This window comes from Limulus polyphemus, unplaced genomic scaffold (assembly GCF_000517525.1).
Source record: "Limulus polyphemus unplaced genomic scaffold, Limulus_polyphemus-2.1.2 Scaffold1626, whole genome shotgun sequence".
Classification (NCBI taxonomy): Eukaryota; Metazoa; Arthropoda; class Merostomata; order Xiphosura; family Limulidae; genus Limulus; species Limulus polyphemus.
The window spans coordinates 194,025-211,370 of record NW_013667236.1 but is presented as its reverse complement, the minus strand read 5'-3'; the positions used below and the strand labels follow the sequence as shown (position 1 = coordinate 211,370).

General features: G+C 33.6%; 1 protein-coding gene across 3 annotated transcripts in view; it reads left to right on the top strand.

Annotated features, from left to right (window-relative positions):
- Positions 1–14,971: 14,971 nt before the first annotated feature.
- Positions 14,972–17,346, top strand: part of LOC106464357 (erythroid differentiation-related factor 1-like) — a 69,563-nt gene continuing 67,188 nt past the window's right edge. Inside the window, exon 1 of one of the 3 annotated variants that reach the window (XM_022392046.1) lies at positions 14,972–15,012. The gene's annotated coding sequence lies outside the window, so the exon portion shown is untranslated. Of the gene's footprint in view, positions 15,086–17,346 lie in introns of all 3 variants that reach the window. The other 2 variants (XM_022392045.1, XM_022392048.1) reach the window with 2 other exon arrangements.

The following is a 17,346-nucleotide window of genomic DNA, read 5'->3' as shown; positions in this document are numbered from 1 at the left end:
AGAGATCATTAGCTCATAGTAGCTAAGAAATATGCTAGCGAGAGTCAGTTCTAAAGGTGACCCCTATTTCCATGCTGACCATTGAAGACAAATTGATTATCCTTGAGGGTAAGATTAAGTAATTATTTGAACTGTTGGCGGTTAAAGCTTGTGTGTATTTTATTTTTGTTAGGGAAAGGTCCTTTAAGATTATTTCTATTGTTTCCTCAAGTGGAATGTTTGTGAATATAGATTCAATGTCAATACTAAAGGGTATATACTGATCAGCATTAGTAGTTTTAGAAATTTCTTGCACAAAGGAATCTTTAAGTGTAAACCTGTTAGAAGCGAATTTAGCATAGGAATGAAAAACTTAGCCAATTTATAAGTATGAGAACCGATGCTGGATAAAATGGGTCTTAAGAGGATGATATTTCGTGAAAGTTATGCAACCCATACAATTGTTCCACTTTCCTATTTATTCTGATTTGTTTTTGACTTCATCCTTTTATCCTGTATTTTAAATTAATCTTTACATAATGTTTGAACTCTACAAATAATTGGTCCTCAATAGTTTACCTTGTCAAATATAGCTTGCTCAAAATGGTATATGTACATTTCGAAATGTTAGAGAATTAAATGTTTCTTACCTACACACACACATATGTAATTGTCATGATATTGTTACATCTCTGTGTTCGTTTGTTAATTTTCCGTAGAAATTCTTTCCGAGAAACTTCAGCGATACAAGACCTTTCTTAAATAAAACTAGTTTATTCTTTCTCAATTCAACTTTGCAATACACTTAATTTCCACAGTCACTTTGACTTAAACACACGCTAGAATTCACAACGATTCACGCATTTTACTTACAGCCACTACCACGCTTGACTCAATTGTCCGCCTCTGTCTGTCTACAATTCTATTCCGATTAATTTCGCTTTATCTGGCGCACTTATATACAAGAATAGAGGGCGTGTAGAAAAGACCAGAATTGCCACAAACAGAAATGATCCTTCTAGAATATCATGACGTGTTACTAGCGTCACGTGACTTCCGCTGTCGTAACAATATAAAAGACTGTTTAGTTTAGATATTATTGATAAATCTATTTTGTAAGTGAAAATTTTACTATTATTTAGTTTTTGTTATAATAAGAGTTAAAAACAGAAAATTGTTGGAAGTTGTGTTTAGAATTCATTGACCTTCAGACTATCGAACGTCGTGTGCAATACATTGACATCGAGAATATAGAGATTTATAGAAGGCAGGAAGATGATTAATTGAGTGATAAACATATAAATAGTGTGAGACCAGCAAAAACAGCAGACAGACAATAGCAGAAGAGAATAAAGTTACGGCCATGGAAAAGTTCGGCGTGAAGTTAACTACTGTAGAAGTGATAAGCCTAACGATTAACATTGGCCTAACGTTTAATATGTTAGAGTAAGACTAACAATAGAAAAGGAGATAAGAAGAATTGAAACTTTCTTCCTTTAAAGCGTAGTTCTAAAGTAATTGAATCAGCCTGAGTGTACTTTGACAAAAGAAACAGAGTATATTTAGAAAAAAGAAGACCAAACAATTTCAGTAACTCACGCCACAACTGTAAGCAATTGAATAGGCTTAAGTGGACTTTTGACAAGAAGAAGATAACTATACATATAGTATTTATGACATGCCTATAATCTCTATATTGTAAAAAATTTGTTGTATATACGTTTAACTTATTCCGAATGTATATTTTATTTTGAAAACAAGTGAAGTGTGGGCTGTTCATTTATCATTGAATTTATAGCCAATAAGTCACAGACACCTACTTTATAAGAGTCCTAAACCCAACAACAACACAGTATATATTTATACTGTTAAGAAGTATAAGTAAAAGCCTCTTATTTTGAAAATTGGTGACCATTCCATAACGGTAAATTATGATAGTAATATGTTCATTGTTGCCGTCATTCTACTGTTTGTCATTACACAATGTATTTGCCAGGATCTAAATTTCCTGAGGCTAAAAATAGCTTTACACCAACTGAATCAGAAAATATTGTTGCGTCATCGAGATCACATGACTACAGTGACGCCACATTTCTAGAACTATCCCGTATCTTGGCGAATGCTCTAGTATTTGCTAGATATAGGGTAGTTTGGTATATATAAGAGGGGACAACGTGACGCGAAATTAAGGTAAGGTGTGTATAGACAGTGAGTAATTGAACTGCAGTCAGAGAGCACGAGAGACGTTACAGCGTTTGTTTAGCGCGATTGTTGAAGTTGAGTGTATCGGTAAAGTTGTATTCGGAAAGAATAAACCAGTTTTATTAAGTAAAGAACTTGTGTCGCTAAAGTTTCGTCGGAACGAAGTTACGGAAAGTTAATTAACAAACGGAGACGTAACAATATGAATATCAAAGAAAATCATATTTCTGATATGGACAACAGGGGCAGCTACTGCTGCCTTGGCTCCAGCAAAACTGCCTCTGCTTTGAAAGTGAACCAAAGCAAGAATGAGACTAATGCACCAATATCGTTAGTACTATCAGGTACCTGACAAAGTAACGTGGAAGTGAAAAAGCATTCCAGTGCATTTCACAAGTTTTACGTTCTTGTTTCTTTGAAAAGCGATTTTTTGAAAAACATTTGGATCAAATTAGTTAAGGACGAAAATAATCGTTTTTTTGGCAATGTTGATAAGCAACACGAAATGGACTTGGGTACTCTATGGAAACTTTTACAAATTTTTTTGTGATAACTAGCAATTGTGTTTTTCTAGCCAGCAGATTGTTGTGCCCCTGGACTCCTTGCATCCCAGACATATCCTTAGTTTACCTAATGGTAGCACCGCCCTGCTTGGCTATAGACAATTCCTATCTAGGTATTCCATTCTGATTAAAAATACACAAACGGTTGTGTTAAAACCTTTTCACATGTTAAAGCAATTTCAAATTTACTAGAACATCTCTATTTCCATGTCATTGCTTAAATCCTCGTTTTTAATAATAGTCACCTATGAGTTGGAACTGGCTGCTTTTGTCATAGTCTTGGTCTACATTTACCTTTACATTAGATTTTAACACTATAAACTTTCCGCCTCTTCATAGTGACCTCTTGTTTACAGCTTGAGAAGCTAAACACATCAAAGACAGTCAGAAGCACTTCTATAACAAGAAGGCCAAGGATTGGCATTTCAAGATTGGACAGAAGGTCTTGGTTCTGCTACCTATGGACAACAACAAACTCACCCTGCAATGAAGATGGCCCTTTGACGTGCAAGAAGTGGTCAACAGAATAGACTATATGGTGAAAGTGGACAGGATGACCAAGATCTACCATGCCAATATGTTGAAGAGGTACTTTGAGAGGAAAGAAGACCTAATAAGTGCGGCAATTGAGGCACAGATGAACGTTGCAGGTGTGGTGGTCATAGATGGAGAACCAAAAGATGTTGACTTTGTCATAGAGTATGAATACCTACTAGACCTAAAACTGCTGGGTGGAGATGAGATGTACAAGAACATCAACATAGGTGAAGATCTGACTGGCAAGCAGAAGAAAGACCTACAAGAGCTACTGTGCCAGTATACAGATATCTTCACAGAGAGACCAGGCAAGACAGACCTTGTGCAACACAATATCGAAACTATGACCAGGTATCCTGTCAAGGTGAAGCCTTATGCAATGAGAGACCAACAACGGAACTGTAGATGTTGGTGCAAACTGTATGAGTCGACTTTGTATATGAAATGAAAGCAGTCTTTGTTCATAGTGTAAAAAATATTGTAAATATTTTTCTTGAAGAGGGGCTTATTGTTTGTTTGTTTTTCAATTTCGCGCAAAGCTACACGAGGGCTATCTGCGCTAGCCGTCCGTAATTTAGCAGTGTAAGACTAGAGGGAAGGCAGCTAGTCATCACCACCCACCGCCAACTCTTGGGCTCCTCTTTTACCAACGAATAGTGGGATTGACCGTCACATTATAGTGCCCCCACGGCTGAAAGGGCGAGCATGTTTGGTGGGACGGGGATTCGAACCCGCGACCTCCAGATTGCGAGTCGAGTGCCCTAACCACCTGGCCATGCCGGGCCCGGGGCTTATTGTTGGATATAGAAGACGGCTTAGTTTAAGAGTTGTCATTGAATTTATTTTGTGATTTAATATTTAACAATCATTTAGTCTTCATAAAAAGAGTGCTAAAAGTTAATTATTTTAAAAGCAATAGTTATGATGAGTCTTATGTTGTGTATGCAGATCGATTGTTGTACTAGGCTTTTGTAATATTGTTGATGCCATCTTACTCGAAGTTTCTAAGGTTTCTCATTATGTAAATAATGTTGTCACTAGAGGACTAGATATTTCTATATTTTTTGTTGTGTGTTATAAATACATGCAAATACAGAGTGCAAGTGAAAAGTTGAAGTAAGTGAGTGAAAGTAAAAAAGTGAAGATAAACTGTGTGACTGTCAGTTGTATCCAGAGCTTTAAATAATTGTCTCTTTTTTTTTTTTGTCTAAGTCCACACAGGTTGGTTTAGTTACTTTAGAACTTAAATGACAAGACGAATTATTCTTCTCTACTCTGTTGTTACAATACAGTCTGTGATAATTTCACAATTCATTGGTAAACTCATGGTCATGCAGCCTTGAAATAGAACTAAATAATGTTTTTTCGATGCATATTTATAATCCGACAAAAGTCTTGAATATTCCTTACAGTACTAGATATTTTGATACAATAATACCTAATTAAACCAACAAGAAACTCGGAAAGTTCTAGTAACATGATGCAATACTCTCATTATTGTAAATAATCGACAATTCATAAGAACTGAGCCACAAAATCTATGATTCGTAAACAGTTACGTAAACAAACTTACCATTAAATATCATTTCTAAAAATAACTAAATATGTCACTATTTAAATGATCTAAATCATAATACTTGCATTAAACTTAAGCTTAAACAGTTGTTTGCATTTCAACACAGTCTATAGTACTCTTAAATAGCATTAAAAGTAACTTGGCCAGGTTATCATAAATCAAGTGGAAACATTTCTGTTACACTGGATTTTGTAATTGTTTGTTACTAAGCACAAAGCTACATAAAGGACTATCTGTGCTCTGCCCACCATGAGTATCGAAAGCAGGTTTCTAGCAGTATAAGTCCGTAGACATACTGCAGTGCCACTGGTGGCGGATTTTGTCTGAATAATATTTTCCATCATGTTGAGTTTAGTGGTTTTCCCCAACATATATATGAGATACCATAGCAATTGGCATGAAAGGGGTTTGGTAGTTAGCTATGACAACAGCTTTTTCTATTGGTATCCCTTACCATTGGTCTGAACTGATCTGCATGTATTGGTGTACAGTGTAATAAATTTTTTTTAAATCAATTTTGTGAAATTACAGCAGAGAGGTGTATTTCTGCAGAAATTTACTCGTGATTCTATTGTTTTTTCATGAGCTGTGTTTTCCATCCCATTGCTAATGGTCTGGTATGCAGACACATTTGTGAATATTGGTTTGTTTTATTCAAATTATATTGAAAATTGTAATTAAGGATGTTAGAGGGAAAACTCAACCTTACAGTATTTGAATTCCAGGGTTAGAGGAAATGGCTTGTAATTGTAAAGCTTCTGACCAGAATTCAGTTACAGAAATAGGGCTACTCTAACAGCTCAACTTTATTATTAGACTATGCTATAAAAACCAAACAATGGTTAAAGGGCTCATGCATATAGGCAGTCTCACACCATATTGCAGGCAATTCCTTGCTAAACATTAGCCTGGAAGTTAGTGTGTAGCATAAGTGATTATTTGTGATCTCTTTCAAACAATATGTTACTATAAAGTTCTAAAAAATACTTATTCAAAGAAAAGTCTGTGTATATCTTAAGTATGGAGAAATGCCACAGAATGTTTGTAAAACACCATAGTATCCCTTCACAGAAATGATTCTATAGTGAGCAAACTAGTGTCCATTAATACTGTGATGATGTCTGAACTCCTGACTTATGAGTGATTGAACTTAATTGACATTTTCAACATTGATTTTTGCTGAAAAAAAAACAAGTTCTTTATCACTGGCTATTTTGCTTTTTATTCTCATCAACCAGAGTATGCACTACTGCTCCACTGTGATGGAAGTTTTTCTTTCGCTATTGAAGATAAATTTCAAGGATATCAGTACACCAAGAAAACAAAAAACACTATAAATGTTCCAGAAGAGTTAATAGTACCTAGAGAAGATAAGGTAATGGAGCAGTCAAGCGATATACCTGAATTAGTACCTATGAGCAGTTTGACAGTTATGTTCCATTCTTTGTCATTCTCAGACACAGTGGTGCAGAACCAACTTTCTACACCATCCTGTAGCAGAACTATCCTATATATCTAGTATCCCATGCACCCAATCATATACAGACTTGCACACTGGAAAATGAAGACCTACTATGGGTCATTTTTGAGATTCAACCACCCAAAATGACGTAACAACCCACCTTCAACAGGAGCACAGACTTTCTGACCTGAATGAGGTTTCTTAAAACTCAAGTAGTCTAATTACAAGAATAAATATGCCATTCTTCTAATTAGGTCTCATTTAAAACTTAATTGAAAATCACTTAAACAACACAATCTGCAACTGTTTTAGTCACCCACTGTCAACTGTGACACCACTAGTCTGTCCCTATCAAACACATGCAGTGGAAGTGCAATAGTTAGTAGACCAAGACCAGAGCTTTGATATAGAATGCCAAGAAAGGAAGCAGGGTCAAAACTGTTGGATTGGATCCAGAACGGCTCAAGAAAATAGAATAGCCACCTGAAGGGCAGCCCAGTAAAAATCCTAAAAGAGTTTATAAAAAAACAAAAGGCCATTTGGAAAATGTCCTCCAAGAACAAATATCAAAGGATGCTCTGGCTAGTCCCCCATCATCTTTTTAACTGATTAATAATTTATCCCTTCGTTTTTAAGTAAACTTGTTTCAATTTTTAAGTAACTTTGCTATTCATTGCCAAATAAGTTATGTTATATGCTATAAGTGACTTAACTCCTTCTTCGTTAACTTATTACAGTTATTAGTAACTTGACCTTTTCATGTAACTCATTGACAGTAACCAGCAACTTTGCCATCATCACGACAATCTCGAGTGAAGCTACTTAATGTAAGTTGTGAGTATGATTTCTTATCGACAATAAGAGCTTTAACTTCTTTTTTCTTGCGAAAAATGTTTTCTTAGACGGTGTAAAAATGTATTTTTAATCGTCAAAATGTAAAACTGAAGTAATCTTTGTAATTAATATTAACATGTAATGAATAAATAGCCTTGCAACTAATAAGCTAAAGATGCAAAAGGTTTCACAACTGACTAAAATGGGTAATAGTAAAATTTTTCATAAGTAAAATGTAATGTGTAGATGTTCTTCTGATGAACTCTGTACTTTTCTAAGGTAAAAGTGTTCAAGGTTTAAGCAACAATAAAATCATAAATTTGGATTTTTCTTGTGCATGATCAAAATGATGTAAAAGCAAAGTGGATGTGTTTGAAACTTGAAAAGATGCAGATGTTCATCTGCTTAACATATCAAAGTATATATAAAGCTAAAATTCAAAACTATTATTTGTTTAAGACATGACAATAATATGATAGTTTATATGTTCTAAACGAGTTTGTATATTTTGAATGTGAAGAACTTATATGCCAAAGCTATGACTGGAATAAAAAACATTTACATATTTGAACTAAAAGCTAAAGTTACAGAAATTTTAAGTCTGCTTAAAATGTGAGTGTTTATAACATTTGAAAAGTAGGAATAATTTCTAATCACAATTTAGAAATATATGAGCTCCAAAACAGGGAAAAATTAAAATGTTAAAGTATACTTAAACAGAAATTGGTATGTTTGAAACATAAGGGGGTATAAACTAAGGATACACAAATTCTGAAGTACTTAGAAAAATGTATGCATTTAACATGTTTATGCATAAAACGAAAAGTTTGAAAGTTTTATGTTTAAAATGAAAAACGTAAAAATTAAATGTATAAAATTATTCACTTGAAGCATAAAAGTACTTTTTGTTTGCTATTGTAAAATTTTTCTTGACGTATAATATACAATTAGAGATGTGTCGTCCCATATAATCATATAAGTATAATGGTGTCTGGTAGTTGTTCAAACTTTGTCAAAATGATTTGAATCATTGCTTGTTTTCTTTATTTTGGCAATTAATTGTGTTTATTTATTTCAAAGCGAAGCAACTGTGTACAGTTGCTGTCTCTTTTGTTAATATTGATTTATTCAATCTCTGCATGTGTTTTCTGAGAGTATCATGTTATTGTGGCATGAAATTGACCATTAATCAGTGGTTAAAATGGGACAATATGTGCTGATATGCATACCAGCAGAAAAAAAAATAGTAAATAAACAAAATACTGTCAAAAAACATCATACTTTGATTTCTCATTTAAAGCAATTTGAATACAAGAAAAGAAGAAATCGTAAGGTTGTAGGGCAGATGAAATATTTAATATTAAAAAATATTTAAATTATTTGAAGAATATATATTATTTAGAAACGCAAAAAAGAGTTATTATATACAACGCACCGGCGTCGCTTGGTAGTTAAATGATTCGGGGCTTAATCTCATCCTCAATAACACAAGCCTGCGATCGTTTTATTGGCTTGAAATTTTTACATTCCTGTACGCTGAATCCAAAAATGATATCCATTTTCCTCCATCGTGTACAGATTTTTCACGAAACGTCATAACGCAATATATAAAAGAAGGACCACAACATGTAATTTTGAGACTAAAAGACGTAGATTTCACACACACACACACACAAAATCAAGATGAATGAGGATGCATATTCGTTTGACATCAATATTCTTCCCTTTTCTTCAGTTTGTTTGTATTTTTGTTAACAAACATAATAAAAGAAAATGTTCATTGTGGTAAGCGAAATAATAATTTGATCTAAGATTTTTTTTCTTCCCGATTTGTAGAAAATTCTTACGTGATAGAAAAAAATGAGCACTGTTTTCGAAATCTGCGTAGCTGAATTACGGGAATTCTGTTATTAAAATCAAAATAACTTTTATGAAGTTTAAATTCGCAGACCTGTGTAATTCAAATATTACTTTTCCAAATTTATTAAATTTCTAGGGATAACACTCATCCAAACACTTAACTGGATTCTACACTTGAATAATTTCATAAGTAACGCGAAAAATAGAATAACCTATTTACGGCGCTTAGGAGGAATCAACAAAGGCTGTAATAATAAAACAATAACCACTATTTATAAAGTATATATAAGACCTATCTTTGAATATAGTAACACCGTTCTCTGTAATATGTCTAACTACCAAATGAATAAAACTCAAAGCCTCCAAAATAAAGTAATTAAAATTGCTTACCGACCACCTAACTTCCGTATATCTTACGTAAATTCAAAGACATACCACCAATTAAAGAACGTATATTCAAAACTAGCATCCAAATTTTACAAACACGCTGCTAAACGTAACTTGTTAACCTGCGAATTTTCACAGCTTTCCGACACCCCAGTCGCATGGCAACACTATTTATCAATATGATTAACTGCTTAATTAACACTAATATCCTTCTGTGTAGTACCACCAACTAGTAGGAAACTATTCAGCTAGTGAAAGTACTCCGGGTACTCCCGTTTCCCCCGCAACTAAATTCTTCTGAATCGGGTTTTTAGATCCCAGCTTGAAATATACCGTTTTTCAGTTAATTTAAAATTTTAAAACTTAAAAATGTAGTGGTTATTTTAATAAATCATTCGGTCATTTTAAAAATTTATAATTTTAAGGTAAATTTAAAAATTTAAAGTCACTAATATTCGTAGGACCTTCTTTTCCTTTCCATTCATTCGAATTACAGAAAATTAATCTATTTTCATCGTATTCCATGATAACTAACATAAGATAATATAACGTTTTGGGACAACATGAGACATATTGGTCCATCTCGGCTGTTTCATCATCTAAACTAAATTAAAATAATTGTTTAAAAAAAGCCAGCCCTTATCATTCATATACTTATCAAGCTTTTTCTTAAACTCACATAAATTTACTGCTTCTACAACATCCGAAGGCAACCCATTCCAAAGGCCAACCACCTGTTAGAAAAAAAAACTGTTCTAGCTGAAGATGACTCCAGCCTTGCCAAAATTTATATTTATGTGACCTAGTCCTACAATTCTCACTACTAAATATGAAAAAAGATAACGCATCAAACTATCAATTCCCTTTACAATCTTAAACGCCTCAATCAGATCTCCCTAACTCTTCTTTTATTCAAGAGAAAACAATTTGAGAGATTTTAGCCTCTCCTCATATGACAATCCCTCCATCCCATGCACCATTCTAGTAACCCTTTCCAACAATTCAATGTCTTTCCTAAGATAAGGAGCCCAAGACTGAACACAATATTACAAATGTGGCCTAACGAGTAACATGTACAATGCAATTATAACCTATTTAGAATTGTATTCAATATTTCTGTAGATACAACTTAAAATCCTATTTGGTCTACCACTAGCAACAGCACACTGCTTGGGTGGCTTTAGGGACTGATCGACTATTACACCAAGATCCCTTTCCTTCATAACACTGCTAAGGTTATTCCCATCCAAATTATGATAACCCGCATGCATTATCTTGCATTTATTATAATCAAAACCTATCTACCATTTATTTGTCCAACTCACTAATTATCTAAATAATTTTGTCAATCAGCAGCATCCTATTCACAGCTAGTAACATCCAAAACTTTAATATCATCTGCAAATTTAAATAATTTATTGATTATTCCTTTATCTTTGTCATTGGTTTAAATCAAAAAGAGCAAACTTCCTAAGAATGAGCCCTGAGGTATGCCACTTGTGATATTAATCCAGTTTGACTGAACTTCATTTGTAACAACCCTCTGTTTTCTTTCATCCATCCAATCCATCTTGTTTTTGCTGACTTATTCCCCACACCTATAGAGATAATTTTTTACAAGTCTTTTATGTGGCACCTTGTCAAGTGCTTTCTGAAAATCCAGATAAACCAAATCTACACCATTACCCTCATCTACATAAGCAGTAACCTTCTCAAAGAATGTCAAAAGATTTGTAAGAGAAGATTTTATCTTAGTGAAACCATATTGACTATCCAATAAAATTATAAGTTTGTTAAATGACTTTTGCAAAGCATCTTTTAACAGACTTTCCAAAAAGTTTCCCACAATTAATGTAAGACTAATGGATCTATAATCGCTGAGACAATTTTTATCAGCTCCCTTGAAAAGAGGAGTTACATTAGCTAACTTCCAATCTGGTATCTGCTCACTATTCAAGGACTGAAAATAATAGTAGTAAATGGCTCACATATCCAATCTTTAACCTCCTTCAAAACCCTTGGGGAAATATTATCTTGCCCAGGAGCCTTATTATTTTTTAAACTTCCCAATTTTTTCTTAACCAGCTCAGAATTAATGCCGTCATCCTGTTTGATCTCATTTCCATTTATCAACTGTTCAAGATATGGAATACTACTTAAATCTTCATTAGTAAAAACCGAAGGAAAATCAAAATTTGATAACCCAGCCATCTCATAATCATCAGATACTCGCATTTCTTTATCATCCCTCAAGGGTCCTACCCCCATCCTAACATTCTGTTTACTCTTAATTTACTTAAGGGAATACTTTCTGTTAATTTTTACATTTTCAGCCAACCTTTTCTCATACATCATTTTTGATGTCCTAATTTCCTGTTTCATCAACTTTCTTCATCTTCTATAATCTTCTAAGTCTCCTGTCATACCAGTCAATTTAAATTTCTTAAATTTATGATGCTTTTCTTTAATTTTATCGGTTAAACTCTTTGTGAGCTAATTTGGTTTTATACTTGTAGCTACCCTTTTCTTTATGTAAGAAATATGTTTACCTTTAATATTTAAAAATTTTCCACATCTGATCAGTGTTTCCAAATAACTTAGCTGCCCAATTCACAACAGATACTTCTTGTCACATCCCTTCAAAATTTCCATTTTTGAAATTTGTAACCAAAATATCATTATTTCATATTTCCATATGCAGCAAAACATCGAACCTAATAGAGCAATTGACTAATTGATGAAGAAAGCCACCCTGAGCAGTTTGCAGAAACCTTTCTCCCTCGTGGTTTGGCTCTAGCATTTCCCAATCTATATGCCTGAAGTTAAAATCACCCATAATTCTGACTTCAGTAACAGCTGAAATCTTAATTACATTGTAAAGTTTTTCACTAATTTCATCAGTATCATTTGGTAGTCTGTAACAAATTTCCACTAAAAGCCTCTTCCCTTTATATCCACTAATAGAAACCCAAATGGATTCGATCTTCTTGCTAGTATCTTTGATATCCTCCACTTCAACAGTGTGTAAGCCACTCCTCCCCCAATTAAAAATTCTATCCCTATCAAATAACTTGTAACTCTGTATTTCAAATAAACACCTGTCTTCGAAATCATCTACGTTTAACCATGCTTCAGTTATTCCCATTATAAAAATCCTCACTTCCTACCAGTGCTCTAAAGTCATCTATTATATTTTTTATACTTCTAGCATTACAATAGTACCAATTAAGCCTATCCTTATAACTACTTCTATACTCATTTCCTATGCTAAAGTTTTCTCTGCCTTTTATTCTTTTTGTATTTAATTTTCCTGGCCCTCACTACTGTGTAGTTCCAGCTTAAAACTTCCCTTACAGCTGAGTTAATAGCCGTAGTAAACCTTGCCAGCCCCTATCCTATTTAAATGTGAACCACCCTTTCCAAAAAGTTCCCTTCTACCACTGAACAGACACCACAAGTCCAACCAATCAATATGCTCACCCTTACATACTAGCCTAAAAGCCCGGCATGGCCAGGTGGATAAGGCACTTGACTCGCAATCTGAGGGTCGCGGGTTCGAATCCCCGTCCCACCAAACATGCTCGCCCTTTCAGTCGTGGGGGCGTTATAATGTGACGGTCAATCCCACTATTCGTTGGTAAAAGAGTAGCCCAACAGTTGGCGGTGGGTGGTGATGACTACCTGCCTTCCCTCTAGTCTTACGCTGCTAAATTAGGGACGGCTAGCGCAGATAGCCCTCGTGTAGCTTTGTGCGAAATTCAAAAACAAACTAACCTAAACCTAGTATTTAGCTCTAGTGACCAACCTACAACTCAACCCCACAGTTAATTCTGGGCAGTATCCCAGACAAATTAAGTTATGATCTTTTTTTTAATGCCTTTATCAACCCCTTGTACTGATTAATTAACTAAATGTCAAGTTAAAGCATTTATAAAGCGTTCTTCTTTGGATGTGGCTTTGATTACCTTCTTTGAATCCTAGACCCCCTCCCCACCCTACCATCAGTGATGTCACCACCTAGCCGCCTAACATTTTCTTCTGCCCATATCACCTCATGCTCAACTTCCGGTCTTTGACCTTTCCGATCACCTTGGGAAGTTGCCGACTGATAATACCCGTCCAAGCCAAAACTATTTTTATAAACAAAACAATACTACTGTTAAAATCATTAACAATACTACTGTATTTAACACAAACTTAATTTATTTCGGCTCTTAGCTTTTATCTTAATACAATAACCTGTAATCTAACATCTGTCGAGCGAAGAGAAACTATAGTTTCTGAGTACCCCTGATTGTCTTTCGGGTCTCTTTGAGGCCTTAATGATCTAAAATCAAAATTCCTATCAAGTTATTGTCTGTGTGTGATCCATAGGCGCGGCTTGTTTTAGGCGTTTTAGTATGATACCGATTATGGCTGTCTATTCTGATTTTTTAAGACACCAACTGGGGATTCGGGGCACTGTCAACTAGAATTGAGGTACGAGCCTCGTGTGCAAGCACCTAGCGACGCCTCTGGTACAACGTCTCTTTTATTAGAGAAGTTCCGTATTATGCATAGCTGTTGAGAGGATTTTAAAGTTAGAGAAAATATTGGATTTTCTGTTTTAGTATTGTTTTGGTAGATACCGGAGTTGGGAGGATTTATAGCTTTTACTCCAGTTTTTATAGATATGCCCATATGTCCAAATGTTCATACTTTAAGGTAACGTTTATTTCACCAATATAAATTATAAGAGGCTTAGGTTTATAAATAGACAAGACTGAAAAATGGGCAAATCGGCACGCGATCTTTAATTGTATCGGAAAAATTTTAAGTCTGAAAATAAATTTTAAAATAACTGAGTACGAGGATTTTAACAAATGGGTATATCTTTTAAAACTGGTAGAAAAGTTACAAACCCTTCCAACTCCGCTATCTACCAACACGATACAGAAACAGGGCATAGGATTTCTTTCTCGAGTTTCAAAATCCTCTAAACAGTTAAGCATAATATTGAACTACTAATAAAATAGACGTTGTACGTAAAAAGTCACCGTCTGTAAGTAACACATATTTTTCATTTGAATTAAATCTATTTTAAATTAATTATTTCATTTGCGCCGCATACTTTTCATTTTTTTCTTCTTTTTTTGTATTCAAATTGTTTACGTTTTATTTATTACAGATTATATCATATTTCTGGTGTAATTAACATTTTGTTTGTTTTGTATTTCTAGTTTACTTAAGATGAATTTTTTAAGTTTCCGAAACGTTTAATAAATGCTTCATGTAATTACGTTCGTGTTTTTCTTTATTACAGGTAAACCTCATGTAATTAAAATTTAAATATAAAATATATTAGATAAATTATTTATGAAGAAATGAGAATGTACACTGTTGACTGTAAAAATTAAATGTGTTATTGTCTCGGTAAAACAGAGTAAAAAGTTAAAAACAGGTATAATGTTTTACCTAATAAAAATTAACGGTTATCATACAACGGCCTGTGGGAATACTACCTACCCACCTTTCGCCTGGCACTATGGAGCGCCCTCTGTGGATTTTAAATTAAGGTGCTGGTGATTCGTGAATTTGGAGTATTCTGCAGAGTGGAGTTTAAAAAAGAAGTAGTACGTTTTATTTTCTCGAAAAATCTATAACAGGAGTTAATATTTATCAGCAAGTAAAACTCGTGAGTTTAAAGTAACTTAAAATATTTTTCATTTAACTTGTATCAAAAAATTGCAATTTGCCACTGAAAATTGAGTTAAACTTATGATATAGATTATATATATTATTAAATTATACTTCAATTACTTGTAACTGTAAGTTGTAGTTATAAAAATGTTGCAAGCTACTACAACTAGTACTAAGCACTTAAACTAGCAATAACATTGACAGTGACACCAGTATCGGCAGTAGTACTAGTACTGTTAAGAATTAAAATTAGTATTAATAGTATTAGTAATAGTTGTTAAGCATACACAGTAATGAGTCAGTTTAACATTGTACTACAGTATAGTTATAACAGTGTAACAGTGCACAGATACTTAAACTATAGTTACCATTTTACATTTTAACAACATAAAGATAACAAGAGATCATCATATTATTCAATTAAGACTGTTCCTGCACACCCATCTATGAGAAAATCTAATACAACGTGATCAATAAGGGACCATTTGGTCTTTCAGTTTCAGGGTTGCCCTTGACTATCCACCATTGGAAAAATTAAAAGGTTAAAACTGCCTGTTACTTTTCAAACAATCATTGATTCCTATTCCTAGTTTAAATTGCTGACCACAATGTTCTACAGGGCAATTATTCTGTGAGTCAGTCACCCTGTTAGGAAAATAAAACTGTCTTAATTGGAGCCTACTCTGTGTTTTCCAAATCATAAACTTGTATCTTCTACTCTAGTCCTATATTATCTTAGAAATATAATACCATCAAATCAGAGGTTTTATAATGGACTAAAACAAAACACTGCTACAACCAGGGTTGAACGAAAAACAATGTATTAAACTTTAACAACAGAAATCCAAAATAAAGCTTTCAAACAAGTTGAATACAAGTTTTGTCACTTACAAAAAAAACAAAATTGAGTAAATCCTTGCCTGGCCAGGACTTGATACAAGTGTTAATAAACAATACAACTAAATGTCAATGTTATTAATTTCAATAAGTAAAGGAAGTAGGAAAACAATCAGAAGAAGAAAAAAACCTAATTCTAAAAAAAAAAAAAATGCATTATTCCAAAATTAAACTACTATTAAAGATCAATACCAATATTGAGCAGCAATCAGCAGTAATTTGTTCTAACTATATCTCATGAACTAACTCATTTAAGACTAAGGAATGGTTTTTATTTAATGGTTAGACCATGAAGTTACATCTACCTAATTGATAGAAAGGATAATAAATGAATAGGAAATAAAACAATAACAAAATAAAAATATATTTCTCTATCCCACAGCCTTAATTCTATTGATCCAGCATATAATTCTGTGGACTTCAATAAGATCACCTCTTGTCTTTCTTTTTTTTCAAGATAACAAATGTCTAATTTACCCCATTTTTATATTTCAGGGAATCATTTATTCCACTTTTTAACTTGTGAGGCAACAGCCTTCATTACTGGCCCCCTCAATGGCTCAGAGGTAACTTAATGCTAAAAACTGGGTTTTGAAGCTTGTAGAGAGGTACAGCACAGATAGCCCAATAAGCAAACAAATTTTTGCTTCTGCAACTCATTCACAACACAACATGGAGATGACTAGAGATTATTGGTCCTCAAGGCTGTCCTTGCAGACTCACCTTAGAAAAATAATAGTAATGCAAATCTGTCCCATATTTTTCAGCAAATCAATCTGTTTCTCCTCTTTACCTTTAGTAAAGTTCTGGCCTCCATTACTACCATTGAAAACTTATTTTATAAATGCATTAAATTTTTAGAAAAATAAACCTTTTGAAGCCTAGCTTGACTTGGACAAATCTTAAACTTGTGTCTTCTTGTTTTCAGAATACAGCACAAATAAATTAGAGTTCTTCAGCATTCTCAATACAGCTATAGATACCCAAGAGTTTAATGTCATCAAACAAACTTTACTAAGTTATAACTTTTGTCTCTATCAGTATCATTAATGTAATGAAGAAAAAGACCAAACACTTACATCAGAGATTCTACTTTTCTAACTGAGTCATTTATCTTTGGAATGGGTTGCTTTTAGAGGTGGTTGATGCAATAAATGTAAAGAAGGGCTTCATAAATATCTAAATGATCAGAGCTGGATTTGAATTATTTTTTTTTTAAGTGGATGGGACAGCTATAATGAATAAGCCAATGGCTTTTGAAAGGTTTCTTGATCATTGACTAGTTAAAAGGTCATTACAGTAAGCTAGAAAAGATCACTAATGTCAAACAACCAAAAGTTATTTAATGACATCTCTCCTCCACTAGGGGA